The sequence below is a fragment of the Triticum dicoccoides genome, chromosome 6B, assembly GCF_002162155.2.
Source record: "Triticum dicoccoides isolate Atlit2015 ecotype Zavitan chromosome 6B, WEW_v2.0, whole genome shotgun sequence".
Classification (NCBI taxonomy): domain Eukaryota; kingdom Viridiplantae; phylum Streptophyta; class Magnoliopsida; order Poales; family Poaceae; genus Triticum; species Triticum dicoccoides.
In genome coordinates, this window is record NC_041391.1 from 171923514 (window position 1) to 171938560 (window position 15047).

Genomic DNA, 15047 nt, shown 5'->3' on the forward strand with positions numbered 1-15047 from the left:
ACAGAGGAGGAGTGAGAGAGCAGCGAGACAGAGTGGGGAGTTGGGGCAGCACCGACCGGTCTTTTGACCGGTGCATCAAACAGAGGGGGGGTGGAGGCACACGGCGCCGTCAAACGCCGTCTAACGGCTGTCGGGACGGCCCACGGTGCCACGACGGGCCCCACCTGTCATAAACAAGCTTAACTGAGCCTGATCCGCTGATCAGTGTTTTCTGCAAAAAGATTACCATAGACACGGTGTTTTTTGCAAAAAAAAAAAGTATTGTAGTGGTTTTCGCAATGCTTGGCTTCAAAGTGGTGGTTTTTTGCAATGGAGGGAGTAATACAATAGATGCAGGAATAACTGTGAAGCACAGGTCGCCCCGATGTCATACCAGTCGATGATGATGGGCTGGTTGTGCTCCACGGAGGAGGCGAGCGTAGCGTCGAGCTTGTCCATGATGTCGATCCCCCCCCCCCCATCTCCATCGGCACTGACGCGTCCCAGAAGTATGCCGCCTCTGCCCTCGCCCCTCTTACTCCCGTCCCCGGCACACATACGCCGCCTCCCGAGTGTGCGCATGGTGTTCAGAGTTAAGGAATATGTCTGTCGTTGTCATCTCCTCTCATAGTCTCTCTCCCTCTCCATGGTGACGGCGGCTGCCGACCGATCCCGAGGCCTTTCTCACGTAACGCTCGGTGAGAGTGTGTCAGTTACTTGGGCCGGGAGAAAAAGCCCACTCAAACACAGGGCTCATATTGTGCCCGTGGAGAAAAAACACCCTAGGACAGCTGGCCCAGAAAAAAACATGTGGTGTAGGCCGGAATAAAGAGCAGATCTAACAGCTGAAATCATCCAAATCACGTAATTGGATGGTTACAAAGGCCTAGGTCGTGAGAGGGCTCGGAAAGGGCTCGGTTTTACTTTCCTAATTAGGGAAGTTAGAGTGGCACCACCCACCCCCAAGAACCTCCCTGAAGCAGCTCCAAAGGAGTTGACGTTGAAATCCTCCTTTGTGCCACACAGAGGGCAGTAGCTGTCCCCGGGGCCATTGCGTTTGAGAACATCCACCCCTGAAGGTAATCATTCACGGATGCATTGCCACATGAAATTTAGCTCATATTCACGAACCCACGTATTTTTGGGCCAAGCCACGAGTCATTTGTCAAAACTAGTGACAAGCACAGAACCGTCGAGGCCATCTACCTCGAGAAGCTCGTGTTGTTTGTACAACTACATTTTAAAGGTAATACCATTTTATCAAAATATACAACTGTTATCATCCTTGTGCCAATACATTCATAGTTTTGTAGGTCTCGTTTGAAATTGTGGAAAAGTAATATGGTATCAAGTAAAACATATCAAGCGACAAGAATCCATGTGAATAGCTTCTAAGATCTTTTTTATATTTTTGGTAGTTGAATGTCACGAGTTTTGATTAAGTGGACCTATATTTGTACCTACAAAAAATTGACCTTAAAAGCTCACCCCGGCTAGCTTCATTTCCCGTATACCATCACTGCCTGGGTGGGAGTGCGGGTGGCGCCGAGCCATCACACCAGATCACTCTGTGCGTGTAGATTTGCTTCTGTTTCGTCTTCGTGTGATGTGGCGGTTGGACCTACATCGGTCCACCTTGGTCACCGGACAACAGACTGGGGGAGCGACGAGCCGCTGCCCGCCGCATTGGGTTGTCGCCTGCATGGATTTCCTTCTGCTTCGTCTTCCTAGTGATACTAGAGGCTGGGGCGCCACCTGAGGCGGGCCTATGCGCACTTATCTTGTCTGGGCACTTTCGGCTGTCATGTTTGGTCATCAGTATCACTTATGTACACATCAATATGGGCGTATGTTGTATTATTTGAAATCATTAGGATCTATTAGTAGCACATCAATCAAAGTACATATACTATGGTATTTGAGTTCAGAACCATCATAGTCAATTATACGTCTAACAAGGATATATAACAATTAATTCAAAAGGAAATACAAAGTAGAATTAAGTGCTTCAGTTTGGCCCAAGAAAGGAACCTCATGATGCCACCACGACTAAGGAACCAAATATAAAAGAGCACCTTTCAGAGTACTCCAGAGGCATGGCATCATCCATTTCCACATCAGAATCATCGGAATTCTCCTGATCTTCATTTTGATGTACCCAACACAAATGCTACATGGATTTTAGTCAGCTGCACTCCCCACTACTTCTACACTTCCCCTTTCACACACCGAGGAGCTGAGACTGATGCAAGTTGATCGAACACAGAACAACATATAATTGCCTAGAGAGATGCACTGGACTTGAAAGGCAACATACCTAGCATGCGCATGAAATGTGAGAGTAACAATAAAAAAACATACCATTTACCAATATGATTATTATTGCATGCCAAAATGGTACGCTTTGATTACTATTGCATGCCAATATTCTTAATCACTCCGAGCAAATTTAACCTAAACTAAATATCTAAGAGTAAGCTCTGGTTTATGTATTTTACAGAAGTTCAGTTCAGCGAAACTTCGGAAGCAAAGGTGTGAAGCTTTTATCATTCTAATTAAAGGCATTTTGATTGTGCAAAACTTACACTACTACATGAATTACTGACCAACATGAGATGCAAAGTAACAATGGCATGATAATTTTTTTGAAGGCACTCATATTCTAAAGCATTAAAAGAAGAATCTCAATGCTTTGATTCTGTAAAGAATCAAATCGATCACTCAACAGTTCTATTAGCGCCACTCAAATTCTGACTGCAATGTTGTGTATGTAGCTGAAATTCACCCATCAAAGACAACTTAATAATAAGCTAAAAGATAAACTAAATGGTGATATAAGCTAAAAGATCTCAGAAGTGCACTTTTACATATATGGAGATCAGTTTGATTTCTTCTTCTCGGGAAAAACTGATACTGAAATCTAAAGCTTAAATTTTTTCTAGTGTTGAACCAGAATACAATTAGATGACATGACATCTGAGTCAAGGGAACTATCAAAGTCACAGCTTGAATCTCAACACCAGTAGATGCATAATCATTGCTAACATACATTTCTAACATATAATAAGGGAATTAGGTTCAATACAAATTAGCTTTGCAAAAAAGAAAGGCGGAGCAAAACTTACTTGGTGATCGTGTGCATAGCCGAACATTTCTCTGATTAAAAGCGCACTTTCTCCGATATATGTGTCAATTATAGCACTTGACACAATCTGGTTTTTAGACAACACATCAGTGTAATGTAATACTCACAGAATGAAAATACCAAGTACCATCAATCAAGTGAAAACCACAGCTCCAAAAAGTCAGCATGAATGTTACTGGATATAGCCCTTGATAATAATGGCTTCCCCATAGAGTAGAACGCACTGGAAAAAGTTAAACAAACATACACTGGCTCCCATATATTGATCTTTTATCTGACAAGTGGGCATCAACATTGTGGCTGCTGGTGTACCAATTCAGCTTGTAGCTGCCAGCTAATCCCCTGCTGAACGGTTATGCTGTTCTCACTCACGTGCTACGCCTATTCAAACTTGCTTAATTTAATTTGTTAGTACTATGTAAGTGTTGACATATTAACTGGCAGAACTCATGCACTAACAGTAAATCCCAGCATACCTGCTTAATTTGCTACTATCCGGACTTAATTCTTTTAGCGAGAGGTCAGGTATCACTTGGAACAACTGAATTTCTTTTTAATCTTTGTGGACACTACACTTGAACGCCAATACCACCTAATGGTAATGGATATGTTAGAGAGGACGGGCAGCACCGCACCATCAATAAGTTTATTTAACAGTGTAAAATTCAGTCGCAATCAGGTTCAGATTTGGACGCGACCTTGAAACGAAGCCCCAATTGGGAAGAACAAGGTTGCAAGAACAAGCAGATTGACGATGGGTTCATGGAAGCTTACCAGGCAGGCAGTCCGCCCAGCGGCTTGAGTACCCTACGCGCAGTCGCAGTCCGCACCGTCCGGGGCGTGGGGGCACTGACGCGCGCGCCGCCCGCCGCTTCACCACACCCACGCTGTAGTCGCCACCGATTCACAGCAGGGCAGAGGGGCGTCGACCTTGTCCTCCTCCACATCATCATCGGCGACGCCTTTTCCCTCCTGACAGCGACGGCGACTCCGGAGGCTCCGAGACCTGGGACACCAACATGAGTGGCTCGTTGGCACTGGATCTCCACCAACCGACGGCCTTGTGGCGGCTCAGGCGTAGCAGCGGGCCCCATGCTCCTTATTCAGAGGGGGAAGGCGACGGGAGGGAGGGACGGCGGAGGCTCGAGCTTGGGGAGGGGGAGGGGAACGAAGGGGTGGGGCTCCAGGCAATCCTCACCTCCAAAGACAACTTGACCGGCGGCACGGGCGGGCTAGACCTCTTCTGTGGTGAGGCCAACGTCGGCGAGGGGACGTGGTGGCGCGGGACCTTGGAGATATCTCCCCGGCGCGTGGACCTCGTCCGGCGACGCCGCTGAAGATGCCGCCGCCACCACCCCGATCTTCCTGCGCTGGACACCGATCTGGACGAGGACTGAGCTAGGAGGAGGAAAGCGGGAGAGGAGGCGGCTGAGCCGGCGGCGCAGGGACCAGGGAGAGAAGGAGGCGAGCGAAGAGGGGATTGACAGAGTGGCGAAGAAGCGTGCGGGGCTAGGTTTCCTTTTCTTTTTCTCCCAGCGCTGCACAGTCACTTGTCTCGTAGCTTGCCGACTACTCGAAAGCTTTAGCGTAAACTGAAGCTTGCTCTGACTACTATTGCTATTCATTAGCATTTATCATGTTTAGGCCAGATCTGCATTTAAATTATGGACGCGTCTAGCGAGCGGCAGGGTGCTCGCTAGCGCTCGCGAGCGGCAGGCCAGAAAAAATAAGCGTTTGTCCGCTGGTCCCAGGAAGGAAAGATCCTTCGCGCCAGCTGTTCTCACCTGTTCCCACGCGCAAACAAAGAAAAAAGCAGATTAACAGAGTCCTCTCACCACCCGTCGTTGTCACGTGATACCCATCAAACTACTAGCGCACCCCACGCCCCTCTCACCCACCCTCTCTCCCTTGCTGGTCGTCAGCTTCTTCCTCATGAAAGAAACCAGATCCAATGCCATGAACCAGATCCTGTAGAGCTGCCATGGCAAAGCAGCCAAGGTGAGGAGATCTTGGTCAGAAAAACAGGAAGAAGAGAAGAGAAGCTTACCAAGCAACGCCAAGGTAAGAAATCCTTCTCCTCTCCCATGTGCAAACCTTGTTGACTATCTCCCTTGCCCTTTCCCTCTAAATCTCCCAAATCAAGTAAAAAAAACTCCATGATTTTGAGAAGGAAGATCAAGTAAAAGCATAAGAAATTCAGTTCCCTGTGCAAGAAAACCATGGTTTCAAACCAACTTTCACATGGATGTGTGCAAACAAACATATCCACGGGTGAAAAAATGCATCATAGTACAAAAAAGGTTGATGTAGTTCCCTGTGCAACTAAACATGGTTAAATAGCCAACTTTCCCCTGGATGTGTGCAACAAGCATACACAAGGTTGTGTGCAGGTACCCATGTATTATAGCCAACTAAAACATGTATTCTATCCAACTCAAACATCAGGTATCCAGCGTAGTCGCCATCAGGTAGCCAGCTTGTGACTATCGTTCAACATTATATGCTTCATTACTCTCATTTCCTGGAACAATATCTCGGGGTTTGCAAAAAAAGGCAAAGGTGATTAGTTATCATTACATACAAATATTTGTTCTCTGAAAAACTAGATTAAAATGTTGAGGATGGCAACTTGATATCCTGTTTGTTCTGCAACTAGAAATGCTGGTGATGACAACTAATGAGATATTCTTGTGCGACTAGAAATGCTGATGATGCCAACTAATGAGATATTTTTGTGCAACTAGAGAGGCTGAGGATGCCAACTACTTGGATAATGTTGTCCAACTAGAATTGTAGAGGGTGCCAACTAAATAGATAATCTTCTGCAAGTAGAAAGCCTGAGGGTGCCAAGTGATTAGATACCGTTGGGCAATCCTCAAATTTTTAAGATGGGATTAATCTGAATTTTTGTGCAACTAGAGAGGCTGAGCATGTCAACTACTTGGATAATATTGTCCAACTAGAATTGCCGAGGGTGCCAACTAAATAGATACTCTTCTGCAACTAGAAAGCCTAAGGGTGTCAAGTCGCTACATACTGTAGGGAAATCCTCATTTTTTTTAAGATGGAACTAATCTGAGTTCTTGTGCAACTAGAGAAGATGAGGATGTCAACTAGTTATTGTTGTGCAATTAGAATTACCGAGGTTGCCAACTAATTAGATATTATTCTGCAACTAGAAAGCCAGAGGATGCCAAGTCGTTACATACTCTTGGGACAATTCTAAAAAACTTGAAGATGGCAACGTTGAGCAACTGAGAAAGTAGAGCATGCCAATGCTTAATTAGTCCTTCTGCAACCATGTATGAAAATTCATACATTTGGCTGCCTGTATGTGGAGTAAAAAGTATTCATGATAGAACTTTATGTTACCACAGCGGCTGCTGCAGAAGATGTGGCATCTACCCCTTTAGATACTGCCTCCGCGCGCACATTTCTTCTCTGCAGATTTACTAAGAGGAATCTTTCGCCACCATAAAGTTTTGCCTAGCAGATTCTGTGCAACTACTTCTATTGCCCCTGCCAACTACTTCCAATGACCGTGTCCAACTGAAAACAATTATGTATGCAACTAGAACTACTATAGATGCCAACAAAAAATGATCACCATGTGTGCAGCTTTCCAATGACCGTATCCAACTGAAAACAACTATGTGTGCAACTAGAACGACTATAGATGCCACCCAAAATTGATCGCCGTGTGTGTAATTTTCCAATGATCGTGTCCAACTGAAAACAACTATGTGTGCAACTAGAACTACTATAGATGCCAACAAAAAATGATTGCCATGTGTGCAATTTTTCAATAATAGGATCCAACTGAGAACAACTGTATGTGCAACTACAACTACTATAGTAATGATCGTCTCTGACGAAAACAACTATGTGTGCAACAAGAATTACTATAAATGCCAAAAAAATGATCGCCATGTGTATTCAGTTCAATGTATTCCGTTCCACTTTCACCGCCGTAGGAAAAAGGTTTAGTGTTGTGCAACTTTCTAATTGTCGTATCCAACCAAGAACTGCTATGTGTACAACTACAACCACTACGGATGCCAACTAAGAATGTGAAGATCAATATATCTGAAAAAGTGATACATACAATCAGTAGAAAGAGAGGGCAAAAATACAAAGGAACGAAACAGATAAAATTGTTGCTTACGAATCAAGTGCTGCTTCTTCTGCTTCTACACGGAGATATATTGGCTGTGAGTATCGAGCAACTGCTTTGCTTTGCATGCAATAACCCCCGAAGGGCATCCTCGTCGTTCAATAGCCGTTGGCCGTCGTTGTTGCAACAGCAGTTACATCGCGGGCGCGCGATAGTTGGTGTTGAGTTCAGCGAGGATGCAGGCCGAGAGCCACGCAGGTCGCCTCTGGCGAGCACCTTAACCCCACACGGCTAGCCCTTCGTAATAGCGTGCATTCATTTGGATATTACACACATCGTCCTTCATTCTGCAGTACAAGTAGACAAGAGGGATGCATACCTGCTTATTACAATTCTCAGCCCGTTTGGACAACGGCGGAAAATCTTGACATCCTTGCTTATCTTCCTCTTGAGCCACTGGCAGAGCTGCGCTGGGTTCGCCTTCCCCGCCACGGCCACGACTCCAGTGCCGACGTTTCCATCCCTGTCAAACCAAAAAATCAGGCAAAATGGATGTTTCTGAATGCTCTTGTGCAACTAAAAATGTTGAGGATGCCAATTAATTAGATACTCTTGGGAAATGAAATATTCAGATTTCGGGCTTCTAGAAGAAAATGCCGAGGGTGTCAACGCAGCTACAAAAAGACTGAGGATGTCAACTAGTTGGATTGAATTGTGCAACTAGAAATGCTGAGGATGCCAACTAACCAGGTACTCTTGTGCAACTAGAAAAGCCTGAGGATGCCAGCTCATTTAGATACTCTTGTGCAACTCTTTCTATGCTCTTCAAAAAATTCAAGATTGATAATTTACAGAACATACAAGCGTCACGGTGTTAGCCAACTAAAGAAAACACTTATTTCACCACCCAATCATTGAACGTTAGCTGACTAGAAAACACTTATTTCGCCACACAATCGTCCGCTGATTGATAAGTTTTTGCGAGGAAGATGAAACATATATAGAATTGGATTAGTTTGCTTCAGCAACTATCATCATGTACTCTAGCAGACTAGCGCTAAATTAGAAGAGGAAATTAAACATTAATTAAAGATGTAAAGACAAACTAGACTCGTGTGCCAGGTTTACTAGCAAAATAGTACTATAATGTACTAGATTGTATTGACATGCAGGCACCCAGAAATACACCGGTGCCTCTGAACATTGTGCTGCCGCAGTAGATATTGCTAGGATGTGACGGTCCAAGCAAAGAATTTCCGATAGAAGCTCTCGCTTCGAGCGAATGCAACGCTCTCCCATGGGACCCCTCTGCCCGAATCAGCCCAGAAACGCTGTCGGCGTATGGACATGACATTTTTGTACCTAGGCCTAGCAGATCATGACGCCGGAAAGACCACATCAGACACCACTACCACCGGAGGTTGCTCCATCTCTGCCATCGCGTGACGCCCACATCACACGCCACCGCGACCAGAGGATCCTCCACCCCTGCCATTTGGGACGCAGTGGACTCAGTCGGATCTAGAGGGGAAGGATCTCAGCTGACCTCGGGCAGAGGAAGTAGACGACGGCCGCATCCCGTCGACGACGGCGGGGAACAACGACGATGGGGCTGGATCTGGTTGGGCAGGGAGCAGCCGAACGGGCGACCGTACCTACGCCGGCGACGAGAAGCGGGTCCCCACCGCGCTCCAGCCCTTCCCCTTCCCTGCCCCCCGTCTTCGGCTGCGTCGCGGCAACGGTTGTCTCTCGTCGTCGGATTTGGGGAAAGAACAGGGCGAGAAGAGAGGGAAATGGATCAGGGAAGTAGACAGAGGCCCGTGGCAAGGGTGCTTCCTACGCGACGCAAACCGTCTGGAGCAGGAGAGCGGCGCTTGCGGGCGGGCCCAGCCACGTGCGTGTTTGGTCACCTCCTGACCAGGTACGACCTGACGCCGAGGACCGCACGATCTGGGCTGATCGAGCGGCTTGTGTTCGGCCGCTCGTTCTGCCTAGATAGTGTGCGTGCACTCTGAAGTATTTGGGTTAAATTATTTCTGTTGAATTTAAAATTCCAGAGATACGTACATGGCCGTTAATGCTTGACATGTTCAATTTGTTTGCTAATTTAGCTTCCGGGAACATGTTTTATCGGGTCAACAACATTGTTTTGCGATTGAAGATTAAATTTTCTCGCATAACAATATTGATTTGCAATTGAGAAAAAAAAGTTTTTTTCTCTCGCAAAACAATCTCATAGCGATTGAGAAAAAATCTCTCGCAAAATAATCTCATAGCGATTGAGATCAATTTTCTCTCGCAAATTATTAATTCATCTCGCTGAATTATCTTGCAACTTGATACAAGATCATCTCATTGTAATTTGAGGTCTATACAATTCAAGTGTTTCACTTGAACATCAAGTTTGCAATATGATTATTATTCACTACATTAGTAGTGTTTTTCTGTTGAGTACCGAGATGTATTCCAGATCTTAAGTTGATGTGATACATTTCCACGTTTATCACGTGTTGAGATTAATTACGTCCATTTGCAATAGAGATTTTTAATCTCTTGCAAAGATAAATTCAGTACCTCTGCAGTACTGTTTCTCTGTTGAGTACGCAGTATTTCGGAATATTTCTATGATGTATCTATTTCCATGTTAAACACATGTCGAGAATAATACATCTATTTGCAATTGAGTTTTTATATTTCTTGCAAATACATATGCAAAATTTAAGGTGTCATCCTTAGCAATTTGAGATTCACACTAATGATTTTGAGCCACCTTGAAATCTATTAATTGTGCAACATTAAGATGTATTTATATTACGCAATCTGCAATATAAATAAACTACCGGTTTTCATCGGAGATGATATGTTTTATGTGTTTACCACATTGCCATTCTTCATGAACATGTCACAGCGGTCGAGATTGATTTCTCCCGCAGAACAAACTTGTAAATTTTTTGAAAATAACATCTATAGAGATATTTGTCAAAATGGTTTCCATAGCGAAACTTATGCCGACAAGACAGAGAAATACATTTTCTTTACCATATGCAACGGATATGGCAAGCATTCTCTATGTATCACCTGGATTGTACTACACATACTACAAAACCCGTAGCACATGTTGCGCCCAACATAGTTTTCCAAAATTTCTTGTACATGACAAACTTGGCATACTCGCCTTGGTCATCGAGACATTGGGTTGAAACCGAAACTATCAGCAATTCCAATAGTTTATGATTATTATGATGCTAAATTCTAACAACATTTGGATTTTATGTGCACTACAAGTGACACAAGGAAGCTAATTTTAAGGCTCGCACACCTTAAAGTCTACGTTGAACCACTCAGACTCCTTGAATGCATCAAGTTGAGGTAAGTGGCTCTTCCCAACCATTGTCTAGACTATTCAGGTATTCCATGGTTCTAAAAGACATATCTACATGATAGTCTTAAGTGTGTACTTTATTCACACGAAACCATTGGCTTATTATCCTGACATCGATTTCAAGCAAATCGAATAGATAACATTGTAGAATTCTCCTTGAGTGCCTTCTCTATGGCACTTGGATTGAAATTTAGCAATTTGTCCTAATGTCTAGACTCAAAATGGTTTGGTAGAATCCTATCCAAAGAGTTAATCTCATTGCATTATCTTTACTTTGGAATTGCAACTTGCCAACTTTACGTTGGAGTCATGCAGTTTTACACGCTCATGACAGAACTGCATAATAGTATTCCCCTCTATCTTTGATATGTGGATACCTACCAAGTATTTCCTATTTGCAGTAATTCGGTTGCATGCCGATATCACCACCCGACATACATCATTGGCCCCTCAACATATAGTTGGGATCTATGTGAGGAATAATTGTATTTCCGTCAATACCTCAAACCCCTCGCATGGGGAGTTATTCAAGGCCAGTATGCTGATTCAATGAGAAACATTTCCAGGCATTAGGGGGAGAATTCAAGTACCATGAAGAATGCCAGGAAATTAGTGGAATGTTCAACACATTTCTGCCTCATGTCCACGTACTCAAAGATCTGGACCATGCGTTCAGAAGATTTGCAATATATTGCAAATAACCTACCAAATTCATTTACTGACTATAAAGGTGTCACACAATCCTACATCCTGCAAAAGTATGCCTGAAAGGGTGGAGGTACCAGTAAAATCCACTCCACTCCCCGTTCAAAGCAACATGGGGAGATGTATGGCAGAAATACATTAGGATTCAGCTTCTCGCAAGCAAGGATGTCAAGGCCCGTGAATCAGTAAATGCAAGTCAACTTCATGTTGACAGACACCTAATGGGTAGTATACTCCCAGTGGACGGGAAACCTCCACCAACCCAGGTCATAGTGCACACAATGACAGGGACATCGGAATACCCGACTCGGCCGCATTGGGAAATCGCGAGAAGTCACCATGGGTAATGATATTTCCATCAGCTCTATATTAATATATAGATTCTGGAGAAACATATAACCGAAAGTCTACAACTGTCGACATACATTTCTCAACTAGATTGAAAAAACCTTTCAAGTGATTCAGATCCAAAGACCATGGCCATGGCAAAGTGTGAACAACACTCAGACTGAACTCAAGCAAAGGGTATAATCTAGGTAGAAATAATATTGCTCAATAATGAGAAGGTATTCATAAGCAATACCTACACCAGTTTTCTTCTGGAAACAGAATTGAGAACAACGAGGTGGTGAAAGAAAGAGCAAGTATTGTAGCACAAGGGTTCACGCAGATACCCAACTATTCTCCAGGGGTGGAATCTCTTTCCGATAACTTATATCATTGGCAGTTCAAAATCATCTATCTCTGCAGTTGATAGATGTAGTGATCACATATCCATGTGGATCACTAGATTCAGACATATATGATTGATTTCCGATGGAATCTCAATTCTGAATCGAAATACAAAATGCAACATACATTGTGTAAAATCGGTAAGCCACCATACGACTTATTGTTGTCGGTACATATGGTACAACCGACGTAGTGAGATCCTTATACACAGGGATTACTCCTACAATGATGATTATCCATGTGTTGTGTGTCTACAATGACGACACATGTAATCATCTAAGTGACAGACTTTAAAATGAAGGATTTGGGTAAACCAAAATATCGCTCATTACTACAACTTGAGCACCTTCATCATACATTATGTTATATTATGTTGTCTATATCCAAAATACATTGGAGAAATTCATTGTAGACAAGTCTTATATGTCCATAACTCTCATGGTGGTTCATTCTCTAGACGTAGAGAAAGATTTAATTAGACCAAGAGATGATGGAAATGAAATATTGGGACTCAACGTTCCTTAATGCATTGGATCCACCAAACACAATTGGTTGGTACTCAAGAATATCTTTCGATATCTCCAAGGCATCAAACTTCTTGTCCTAGTTTTCAGTTTCACAGAAATGTGAACACCGATATTATTGGATACATTGATTAGATCCCCACTATGTCAGATCGTAGACAAACTTAGTGTTCCTACTAGGTGTGATAGCCCTCTCATGAAGAGTCTTTGATACAGACCTCATGGCTATATCCACCAACCATTATCTCAATGATAATGTTTCTTGTGTTGCCCGGGTGCAAGCAGGTTACATAATAAGCAATATCACTATATTGCATATCTTGCAAGTCAAATCATGCAACTGATTTGTTCATCAAGTCTCTACCAACTTTTACATTCCAAGAATGTGTAAATGGAATTGGTATATGACGACTTCGGAATATGCAAGAATTAGGGGGAGTATCTTCCTAAATTGTTTCTGTTCAATGCATCATATTATACTCTTTTTCCCTTCATGAGTTTACTATACAGGTTCTCATAAAGATTTTTAATGAGATAATATCAACATGAGATCATATGTCATACTTTCTGTTTTCCCCACCGGGGTTTTTGGGAAAGTATATACGACACATTTATTGTTCTCTGAACTCTATGGGTTTTCTCGTATTGAGTTAAAAGAGACAATAACCATTATATGTTGCTTCATTTTCTCCTTATTTTTCCCATTGGGTTTGAAGGAGTTTTGGCAACATATCAAACACTATACTCCTCATATTTTTCCCACCGGGTTTTTAGAGGAGATTATTCCAAGGATCGTCGATCGCAAGCACAAGGAAGGATTAGGGGGAGTGTTAGGATTTAATTAATTCTGTTAATTAAAGGGATAATCCTCCCTATGTAATATCTCGTGCGGTTGTTTCTGCAACCGTCGCGACCCACTCTCACGCCCCTGCAAATGGACACATCTCTTCGTTCGCGTCTGTTCCCTTGTATATATACTGTGATCGTCAATGGAATAAGTGACTTGAATCATTTACGTTGTCTCTTGTTCTACTCAGAACAGTTTTAACTAGTGGTTGGGGCGCCACTTGGTGGCACCGCATGAGGGAAGTTGGGACTGTGTCAGGTTGGAAAGCGCCTCTTCCACTCTCTTCTTTGTATGAAGGCGTGTTGTTTCATCACTCAAAAGTACATGCATAATTAGTACTGGTACGTGCAGTATCTAAAATTTTAAGATAGAGATTTACAAAAGCAACACACTCAAAGAATGTATTCTTAGAGGTTACATGACATCTTCTCGTTAAGAGGAAGACGGGGAAGTCGTGCAACTCAATGATGTCTGCTCGATCAATCTGTCAAGGAGGCTGGGCGTCGATGGCAACTGGTGACCATCACTCGATCGATCCCTCAAGGAGGGTGGGCGTCAAGGGCAACAGGTGGCCATGGATCTGGCCGGAGAAGCGCCTCCTCCTTTGGCCGCCATGGAAGAACACCTCTTCATCCTAATCTAAACTCTTTAAAACAAATCTCCCAATAGTTCAAACATTATGCAAAGTGCTCTAGAACAAAAACCAAGTAACATCTAAGTATAGTGCAGAAGTAGTGTAATTATCTCAATTATGTGTCAAAGTAGTCTAGATACCTGTCTCGGAAACAGGGTCAAAGACCATGGTACAAACAACTTGTCAGTACATAGATCATAACATCAAACACACAAACTAACAAGTTCTCAAATAGTCAAAGAATGTAGCAAACTAACAAGGATTATGTCACTAATTGCCAAAAATTTCTCTGCCTAATGTTAAATGCATATGCAACAGATTGATATCTACGGTAGGATGAAAGACCAAAGAAAAACAAATAATCTTAGCAAGTTCATATAGAAGATGTGAATCCAACAGACAAAGAAAATATTAGTACATGGTAATATTATGGTCTAATAGATCTGACTCCGTATAAGAGAGCACGGGAATGAAAAGAACAGAAGCTTTATAAAATTCCCATCAGGGATGATCCCACAGAAGTTATTTTGCAGATGGAATAGGTGCACAGGCAATAAAATATATAGATTTCAAAAGTTTTTGGTGTTTTACTGAATGCCATATATCCTTCTATAGCTACATAATTAACTTATCTACACTCTGAACAAGTTCTCAAGGAAACAATGGCTAAACGTAGCAGCGACCATAAACTAACCAATACAAGGAAGATGATCCAAAGAAGAGCTCATCAAATTCTGTTTCCAGCAGCAAGGGCAATATGGCAGAACTGATCTTCTGAAGATACTTCCAAATGAATTGGGTGTGTGGCTTTGTCACCTTGGTGAATCATCTACATTTTAAACATAAGAAATGATATTTACATCACTGCTGTACAAGATCTAAGTTTTATCAGAGAAGCATGTTACTACATAACCATTCAATGCAAGGCAATAAATGACAATAACATAACAATAACCTCTTATTGGATAGAAAGAAAAGAATATGC

At 43.0% G+C, this 15047-nt stretch overlaps 2 long non-coding RNA genes across 6 annotated transcripts in view; one reads left to right on the plus strand and one right to left on the minus strand.

Annotated features, from left to right (window-relative positions):
* Positions 1-1575: 1575 nt before the first annotated feature.
* Positions 1576-9051, minus strand: LOC119322272. Of its 4 annotated transcripts, XR_005155488.1 has the most exons (4): positions 8785-9051; positions 7290-7761; positions 3899-5248; positions 1576-3191 (listed from the first exon to the last, which is right to left on the minus strand). It is a non-coding gene; the product is annotated as an uncharacterized LOC119322272 (long non-coding RNA). The 4 variants fall into 4 exon arrangements; XR_005155489.1 differs by lacking the exons at positions 1576-3191; positions 3899-5248 and having other exon boundaries at positions 5389-7535; positions 7618-7761; XR_005155490.1 differs by lacking the exons at positions 1576-3191; positions 3899-5248 and adding an exon at positions 5389-7210.
* The window catches only part of LOC119322273, a 36720-nt gene continuing 26778 nt past the window's right edge, over positions 5106-15047 (plus strand). For both annotated transcript variants that reach the window (XR_005155492.1, XR_005155491.1), the window contains exon 1: positions 5106-5185. This is a non-coding gene — a long non-coding RNA (uncharacterized LOC119322273). The remainder of the gene's footprint in view (positions 5186-15047) is intronic.